The 9,349-nt window shown below is 41.4% G+C and overlaps 1 long non-coding RNA gene across 1 annotated transcript in view; it reads left to right on the top strand.

Moving 5' to 3' along the window:
• Positions 1 to 29: 29 nt before the first annotated feature.
• Positions 30 to 9,349, top strand: part of LOC115291593 — a 29,759-nt gene continuing 20,439 nt past the window's right edge. The window contains exons 1-2 of the long non-coding RNA XR_003908549.1: positions 30 to 83; positions 9,003 to 9,193. This is a non-coding gene — a long non-coding RNA (uncharacterized LOC115291593). The remainder of the gene's footprint in view (positions 84 to 9,002; positions 9,194 to 9,349) is intronic.

The raw sequence follows: 9,349 nt of genomic DNA, 5'->3' as shown, positions 1-9,349 counted from the left end.
GCGACTGTGGCTCTCTGGTGCTTCTGCGCCTGGGTGGCCGCCGGCTGGCCGCCAGGCAGCGCCCTACAGCTCCGGCCGGGCATGTAAGTGACGCCCGCGCGCCGCGGGACGCGCAGGGAGAGCAAGTCCGCGAGCGCCTCCGCCCCACCCCGGCCCGCGGCGGACCCCGCGGCCGCCGCCCGTTCCCTCCGGGAAGGGAAGGAGGGAGGGCGGGACCTGCGGGTGGCCACCGAGAGCCGTCTGCGGACGTCCCAGGCGCAGCGCGGCGGGAACGCTGTCCCCAGCGCGTCCAGTGGGAGCCCCGGCCCCGGAGCGGAATCCGGGATCAGGGGCGGCGTGCTCTCCACCTGATACTTTTCGGCGCCCGACAGAATTTCCCTCCAGATTTGAGTGTGTGTGTACGCGGTTTGTGAGCGTGTGTGTTTCAATTAATTTATAAGGGCAGTTGGCTAATGTCAAGTTCCACTTTCTGAAAGGGTTTGGATGAAATTCTGTCGAGCCGTGAGGTTTTTGACATATTCTTTCTAGAGATCAATGACTTGGGGCGCTTTTTTTTTTTTTTTTTTGAGAAGTATCTTTGAGTCGAAGGAGTGGATTATTCCACAGGTTTGAGAGAAGCGAACCTCGGCTCAACCGCCCAAGTGAGGAGCTGGGGAGCCGAGTTGTCAAGGGCTGAAAGCGCGGGGAAGAGAACTGAAGAGTGGGAAGATGACGGGAAAGCACAGGCTGAGGATGGGGCGTGGCTTCATTTCCAGATTGGAAGTGATGAAGGCCCGGAGACGTCAATTCGTGGTCTTGGTCACTGTGTCCGGCGTAGAAGCAGCTCAGGGGAAGTCTGAGTCTTTACAAATTGCCTGGTCGCTTTGACTGGTTGAAGTTTTCTCTGAATTCTTGTAGCATCAGAAGGATTATCATCCAACCGCCAGAGAAAGAAGCCAGATCTAATTCTGCTTTTCCTTTTCTGCTCTTGAGCGGTTGTGAATAGGCACCAGGGTATTTTGAACATTTTAAGATTTTTGCTACTTAGCTACTACCTTGCTTCATGTTTGATTTTCTGAAATGTGAATCTTTTGTAATAGGAAAAAAATGGTGTAGATAAGTACATAAGGCCATCTCTACCTTTCTGAGGGCTTTACTTTTTCTTGTAAGAAAAATACCATGTTTTGGTTCACTTTATATTTCCGGGTTTTTGTTTTTTTTTTTTTTTTTGTTTTTTGTTTTTTTACTCATGAGATTAAATTTGTTACCTGGTTACTGCAGATGTCACTAACTATAACTCTTGAGACATGGGGCTTGGTAGCATTCCAGAACAACTTCTTTCCTACCTAGTTTGCAAATACATATTTGGCAGAAATGCAAGCAATTTCTGGGTAGTTGCTTCCTCCTCCATTGATAAAATGTGTCTTGTTCATTTCGAAGAGAAAGTTGGTTTAGACTTTTCCTCTCCAGTTTATCTCCTAAAACACATCTTTCTTTCACTATCTTGCGAATGCATAAGCTTTGACTTATTAGAAACTGCTTTTTATTTAACAAGATTGCCAGCTAGCCATGCTTTTACCTTTACGAGATGGCTGTTTAAATTAAAGTGGATTCCAGATTAGCTCATTAGGTAGTCCCAGAGTCATCTATGCAACATGAAACTGAATAATCCCTTTGGGGGGCACTGAGAAATCATAGAAATACTGTATCACTTTTTACAGTGCTTAACTATTTTACCTCATGTTTCAATATTGACACTTTCGTGGAAAAGGCTGGAAGGATGACATTGCATTTTTTTAAAGGACACTGCTATTGCAGCTCATTTATTTATCAGGTGAGATGAGATTGGATATTAAATCCAATATAAATTCTTGGGTGTTTAATAGAGATGCTCTTTCTGAGGATTATTGAGATCACTCTGATGACTCCTAAGTATTTTCTGAAATCTAGATGGGAAGAAATCCAATCAAATTTGAATTTAGTCTTCCTTGGTTATTAGAGTTGAGGGTTTCTTTGACAGGAATCCTGTTGGGGATATAGAGGCAGGTTTCTGCAGATACCTTTCCAATTGTTGCAGACATGGGGAAAGTAGTCATGACTTCATACACCTGTTCATCTATTAAATTAAGGAGAATTCTCCCTGAGATTTTTATTGACCTCTGAGGTCCATTATCAGTGAGAGCAGGCTTCTAATGAGGTGAGGACCACTAATGAGATTGCATCATCTTACTGACTGGCACTTCTAGGTCATTAACACAGGTCAAACTTCTATGTAGCTGATCTTGTACTTGAGCAGATTTTGGAGCTGAGGTGACAACTGAAAGGAGGAAATGACTGTGCGGCTAAATGATGGTTAGCGGAAACTTAATGCAATGTTTTTATGGTACATTCCTCCACAAGTAAGCTAATTTTTAATGGAAATTTTATTAATGAAGCAAAAGATGTATGACAAGTGGATAATCCAGCTCTAATGATATTTGATCTGTATGATGATCTTGTAGTATCACATTTAGGAAACCTTGGATAAATAAAGTTAGGCAGATCCATAAAATCAGTATTCCAGAAACAGTACCTAAGTACCTAATATGTAAGGAGACGTTGGAAGTCACAGATAATAATTAATCTGTTTGACTTCTTAAATGCCAGGCAAATTTCTTGCTACTTTACATGTATTATTTCACTTTATTCTGAAAATAGTCCTACAAGGTAGGCACTATTGTCATCTCCATTTTGTGATGAAGAAAGAGACACTAAGGTTAAGTTCACACTCCAAGAATTCACAAGATTTGGATCAAGTAGTTTCATTTCCAGCATTGGAGTTCTTAGCAAATATGCTCCATTTCAGAACATCCAGGCCCAGTATCTTATTTTAAGAAGTTTTGTTTTTTAAAATGTTTATTTATTTTTTGAGAGAGAGAGCGCGCGCGCGCGGGAGAGTGAGCGCGGGAGCGAAAGCGAGAGAGCGCACGAGTGAGCATGCATGCACTAGTCGGGGGAGGGGCAGAGAGAGGGAGGGAGAGGACCCCAAGCAGGCTCCATGTTGTCAGCACAGAGCCTGACGGGGGCTCTATCCCATGACCCGTAAGATCGTGACCTCAGTGGAAATCAAGAGTTTGGACACGTAACTGACCGAGCCACCCCAGTGCCCCAGAAGCTCTTTTAATTGCGACCAGGGGCTCTCAGTGGGAGTGGGACTGGTATTCTCTACCTCATGGATATTGGGAAACCTTAAAGGCATCCAAAAGTGGGGCTTTCTTGATTGTTGTAAAAGCTACAGGGTTCCATTGGCATTTGGTGCTGGGTACGGAGAAGGATTGGGGTGCTAACTCTCTAGAAATAGTTCAGATAGTTCCTCACAAAGAAGATCTGATTTCTCTCCTCCTCCCTGAGACTTTTCCTAGGAAATTCTGCTCTCTCATGGCCGTATGTGTTTAAGTATTAAATGATAGGCTGGGCTTAAACTAGGAATTGTGGGATGGGGAAAGCTATCCTTGGCAAGTATATAATGAATTGGAGAGTTGTCTGGTGATGGTGTTTTGAAAAAGGGATATTGAAGAGTTTACTTATTAATGGTACTCCGCAAAAGTTTTCTAAAGGACTAAATAGAGGGAAATAAACTCCAGATCTTTGAGACATTAAAGAAAAATGACTGGCGGTAACACACTCTATTAAAATTTATCCTTTGTAATGCTGTCTTGTAAACATTTGCATAATTAGTGTATACAACATGGTGAAAAGCAGTAAGCAGGGAAGTATTGCGGCTCTCACCTGGGCAGAAGTGCATAAACAAAGATGCAGTAGCTTAAGCTCCTGGGACTTGGGATACTTGGATTCCTCTGATACTTGGGGGGAGGATTTAACGAAGGTGTGGCCACTTTGTGCCCCAGCAGTCTCCAAAACTGTCCAGGACACCTCACCGCCATTCCCTGATGCAGGTATCCAATACAGGCAGTTTGACATCCAAACCCCAAATACGCCTGCTGCGGTACTGCTCATTCACCCCACTCCCACCCCGGAACACAGGTATGGAGAACTATGTCTCATGTCAGCCGACTGTAGCTGATGTAGAAACTTGGGGTCAGAATGGCAGAGATTTACATTTTTGTGGAATTAATACATTTAGAAGTAGACAATGGCAAGAAGCTATAATCAAAGTCATGAAGGGACAATTTACAGAGTTGTCTCTTGCCCCACACAACATATTGGAATTTGTTTTATTTTGTTTTGGTTCTGTGGTTTTCTTTTCTCGTGATATAGTCTGAGATTGAACCAATTAGAGTTGTCTGGGGCTGTTAACAGTCTCCATTTAAATTTACAAATAATTTAAGCATGGCCTGTGATCCATCATTTACTCATTACTATAAGTTCAAAAATATTTTTCTTTCTGGTGAGATCAGCCACACTAAATGCGCATAAAGTGAACTGGAGAAGGCTGTGTGTGTTCTTTATAGGCAAGACATTACTGTCAGCAGTTAGTCTTGATGGATATCTTGGACCTTAACAATCACATGAGGTAGATAATATTGTCATCTCCACTTTCAGATGAGGACATTGAGACAGAGAGAGGTTAGGTAAGTTGCCTGAAGTTTCAAACCTGAGAAGTGGTGGGATGGGCTTTCGACCCATTCTAACTCCAGAGCTCTGTTACTAATCACTGATCTTTGTGGAAGTCCTTCAGCCCTTGACCTCTCTCCTTCCTTGGCTCTCAATTTACCAGGCTCCTCCCTGGTCTTCCTACTTAATCTGAATCGTATACTTAGATTCAGAAGTAGCTGACTCTTTCTCCTAGTACTTCAAGCAGAAAGAAACCTCAACTCTGCATTGGAGCTTTAGCAGTGAACTTCGTTCTATACTTTTACTGATGAAATTGACATTATATTATATGAATTTTGTCAGACTCCCTGTCATTGGCTTAAATATATATATATTTTTCCTGTATTTTCACTTCTTTCTTCTGTGTCTCATGGGAATAGCTTTCCCCCTCTTTTTTTCAAGGTAATCCCTTCCTTGAATGCTCCAGACCCCATCCTTAAAAAGTTTTCTATCAGTCATCTCTTTAGTTTCTTTTATTGCCAACTCTTACCTTTCCACTCTTTGTTTTTCCCTTTTCTCTCCATGTATCCAAGTGTCCCTTTCTGGGTCTCTATCTCATGTTTATCATATGTTTTTTAAAAAATTCTTTTTAATGTTAATTTAATTTTGAGAGAGTGACAGAGCAGGAGTGGGGGAGGAGCAGAGAGAGACACACAGACTCTGAAGCAGGCTCCAGGCTCTGAGCTGTCAGCACAGAGCCTGATGCGGGGGTCGAACCCACGAACTGTGAGATCATGACCCGAGCCCATCCAGGTGCCCCTCTGCATCTCTGTCTTGACCGTACTTCTCTCCTTGTCTTCAGTTTCTCTAGGACAGCTCTTGATGCTACATCCTTCTTATCACTGATCATTTTACCCATTGCAGTCTGGCTTCCTCTGCCAAAATTTCCTCTCAGAAACTGCTTTCTTTTTAGAACTCACCTTACTCTTATTTTTCTGTAGCATATGATATTACTGGCTATTCCTGTTTTCTACTTCTCCACTTCCTTGCTTGTGCTTTTTTTTTTTTAATTTTTAATGTTTTATTTATTTTGACAGAGAGACAGAGTGTGAGCAGGTAAGGGACAGAGGGAGAGGGAGAACATAGAATCCAAAGCAGGCTCCAGGCTTCGTCCGAGCTGTTAGCACAGGGCCTGATGTGCTGGAACCCACAAACTGTGAGATCATGACCTGAGCCAAAGTCAGACACTTAACCAACTGAGTCACACAGGCGCCCACTTGTGCTTTTCATTAATATACTTGGTATCATCTGTAGTTCTCCTCTACTGGCCACTGAATTCTCCCACCTTCTATCTGTATTCCTCTTCCCGTTCTTTACACTTTACCTCTTTACAATTTATATCTCTTTCTTCCCACTGGCTTCTATCAGATCTTCTATTTTGATGAGACTCAGAGCTGTATATCTAGCCCCAGTGTCTTTGGAGACTTGCATTTTCAATTTATCATCTCCATAGGCTTCAGACTCACGATGTCAATAAGTCATCTCTAGTCATCATTGTTTCCCTCTGCATTTTCTCCTTCTTGGGTATTTTGTTCATTTTCCCCTCCCTTCATATTTGAAATTTTTTATCTTTCACCTTTCTCCCAGTTTACCTTGTAGTTTTATGATGAGCTTGAGTTGAGATGATTGTGAAAAGGCCTTGTATGTATTGACTAGGTATGTTAACATTTATATTCCTGTTAATTGACAAATTCTATAAACACAAGCAACGAAATATTTCTTGAATTAGTTCTCTTTCCTGTTGCCAACACTTGAGTCCAGCCATTCTGTTTTCACTCCTAGACTATTACATATATCTCTTGGTTGGTCTTCTTTTTCGTATTATCTTGCTCCTTTTAACTTTTATTATACATAGGATTTAATTTTTATCAAAGTTGGTTTCCAAAGCAAAAACCTACTAACATCATTTCTTTTCTTAAAAACTTTGATTTTACATGGACTAACGTTCAAGCATCAGAATATTATTATTAAATAGCACTTATTATATGCCAGGAACAATTTAAGTACTTTACATATTTTAATTCATTTAATTCTCACAACAACCTTATCAGAAGGTAATATTTGGAACCAACTTTCATGACAAGAAAATTGAGATCCTATGGAAGTTAAGGTTTTCCGGAGAAACTGAAGAATATGAAGCTCAAAGAAGTTTATAATTAACAATTGTAAAAGCTAGGATATGAACCTGAGCTGTTTGAGTCTAGAATCTATGCTCTTACCCACTATATTGTGTTCAAGATCATCTCATTCCAGCATTATTCAATTTTACAAACATTTATTGAGCAGTTTTTAATTTACTTGCCTTTAGTTCCCTTCTCCCTGTCAAGAACGATTAAGTATTTAAGATTTTACTCTACCTGTGAGGTAACCAGGTAGTCTGCCACAGTTCATAGCTGCTGACAAAAGACATGAGACCCCTGGATCAAAGATAAAGGACTTCATTAGTCATGCCATAACAGGTAGCATGAGCTTCATGTTTGAGTTGGTTTCCTTTATCCCTGCTTCCTCCTCTCCCAAATTCCATAGGAGCAATGAGGAATGACCTAAGTGTGTATTATGCACACAGTGGAATTTATGTCACAGCTGTGGAACATAAAAAATCTCCAATCTTACAAGGGGACTGTTAGCAAACCTAGCCAACTTTGCCCTTAGAGGGAGACATCATCTTTATTATCCTGCTCATTAAACAACCCCTTTCTGAGCCCTGGCAGGAGACACTCTCTAAATCTTTCAACGCTATTTGCTATACAAACATCCTTCCAGAACAAAAGCCATGTAAGCTTCACAAGATATGTAGGAATGCAAGAGACCTTGAAGAATTGTCTCCCAACACTCCTAACATTTTCCTTCCCAGTTTAGTTGCATGGGCTTTGCTAAGGCTTAAATCTAGTTTTGTTGTCTTTTGTTGCCTCCAGCACTTGATTTTCCGATTTTTTTTTCAGTAGATAGGAAGACTCTGGAATTAGATGAGCACATAGGTTTTGTAAGCTGACCCAAAGGGCTATGTTCAAATCCTATGTATGTATCTTTTCTCCACTAAAGCTGATATCATATAACTAACCCCGTTGCTTAATATGTAGCTGATTTCTTTCCTTGTTTTTTCCATTCAACAAGTGCTTCTTCAGTGTCAAGTACTTTGCTAGGCTTTGGGGATACAGAGAAGATAGGGTAATCCTCTGGCTTTAAGCACTTCAAATATCTGCGGAAAGACCAAGAAACAGACTAGAACCTACTGAAAAAAAAATTGGCAGAAATGGAAGAAATAACTTAGCTGGAGGGAAGAAGGAATCCAGGGCTTAAGGATGGTTTTTAAGAATTTAATTTTCTTAAGCAGATACTGTGAGTAGAGATTAGATGGGAAGTACATGTGATGATGGTGGATTCCAGTTGATGAGAACAGCATGTGCGAGAAGGAGGCACAGTCTCTCTTTTAGGAAAACCCATCAACCATTTCCTTAATGATATGTCTGTAGGAAAGAATATGAAAGAGGTCAGAGTAGAAGATGAGTTCAGGGCTGCTGAGAGGGGATAGCACAGAAAGGGTCTTGCATATCACAGTGGGAACTTTGGACTTTGCAGTGGAATAGTGAGGAGCCAGGAAGTGACTGAATGCAGGGGAGGCACCTAATTAGATTTGTGTCTTTGAATGAGGAATGGATTGAAGAGGGAAGGAGTCAGAAGCAGGGAGTCTGCTTAGAAAGTGCTTTCAGTAGTAGAGGGAGAATTGTTGTGAGTCTAATCAACAAAGGAAACAGTGGTGGCGATAAAAGGAAGGGACAGATTTGAAAGATTAATAGCAAGGGGAGTTGATGGATGAGTGGAAATGGAGAAGAAGAAGACTGGGGAGTGGCTTTTGGGTCATGGAGAAAATCAGAAACACAGGAGGAAGAGAAGAGCTTTATGGGGGGAAGAGGGTGAGTTCAGCTGTGACCATGTGATCACTGTGTATCTGTGGGATCTCAGGTGGAGATGCTTTGGAGGAGTTCCACCTAAGGGTCTGAGACCAGGAGAGTGGTCTGGGCTAGAGCTACATCTGGATATTGATGTGGCAAAACACCAGTATATATCAAAAGTGAGGAGAAAGTTTATTGAACAAAGAAACCTGGACAATTTTAATATATGAGAAGAGGAGAGAGGAAGAAGGAGCTAGGGAGGAGATTAAGAAACTGCCTGAGAGGAAGAAAGAGGGAGTGGTAAATGCTATGGAAGGTCTCAGGAAAATTAAATAAAATAGGAACTTGGGAAGTGGAAAGTGTCAACACTGAAAAAAAAGTAACTGTCTTAGAGTTAGCTAGATCGACCTGATGGAAGAACCTTGTTTTAGTTGAGAAATTAGGCCTAGCAGGTTATCATTTTTGGTCCTGGTGACAAGAAGTGGACATTTCTATAGAGTGGCTACACACTTACTGTGCATCTGCTGTCATTCTCAGGTCTCAGCCTCATTATTCCCCTCACCAGAAATGACCGGAGAAAGAGCTTCCTGCTATGCTACTCCAGCCAAATTAATTACCAATGGGGCACGGTTTAAGATCAACTCAGAATCATCAAGGCATTTTCTGCAGAGACTTGTAAAGAGGGGTAAAATAAAGCCTCCACCTCTAAGGAACTTATTTATAATCAAGTACGTTCTTCTCTGTTGTGTATAGTTAAGTACTATAAAGGACTTAGACCAAAGTATTACTGTAATTAAAAAGGAATAAAAAACCAAATTCATGAGAGGATATCATGAAAAGCTTCATGAACGTGGCATTTGAAAGTGAGGTAGGATTAGGAGCAG

Source organism: Suricata suricatta, chromosome 5, assembly GCF_006229205.1.
Source record: "Suricata suricatta isolate VVHF042 chromosome 5, meerkat_22Aug2017_6uvM2_HiC, whole genome shotgun sequence".
Taxonomy (NCBI): domain Eukaryota; kingdom Metazoa; phylum Chordata; class Mammalia; order Carnivora; family Herpestidae; genus Suricata; species Suricata suricatta.
Note: the sequence above shows the minus strand (reverse complement) of the source record. Positions and strands in the feature narration are given on the sequence as shown.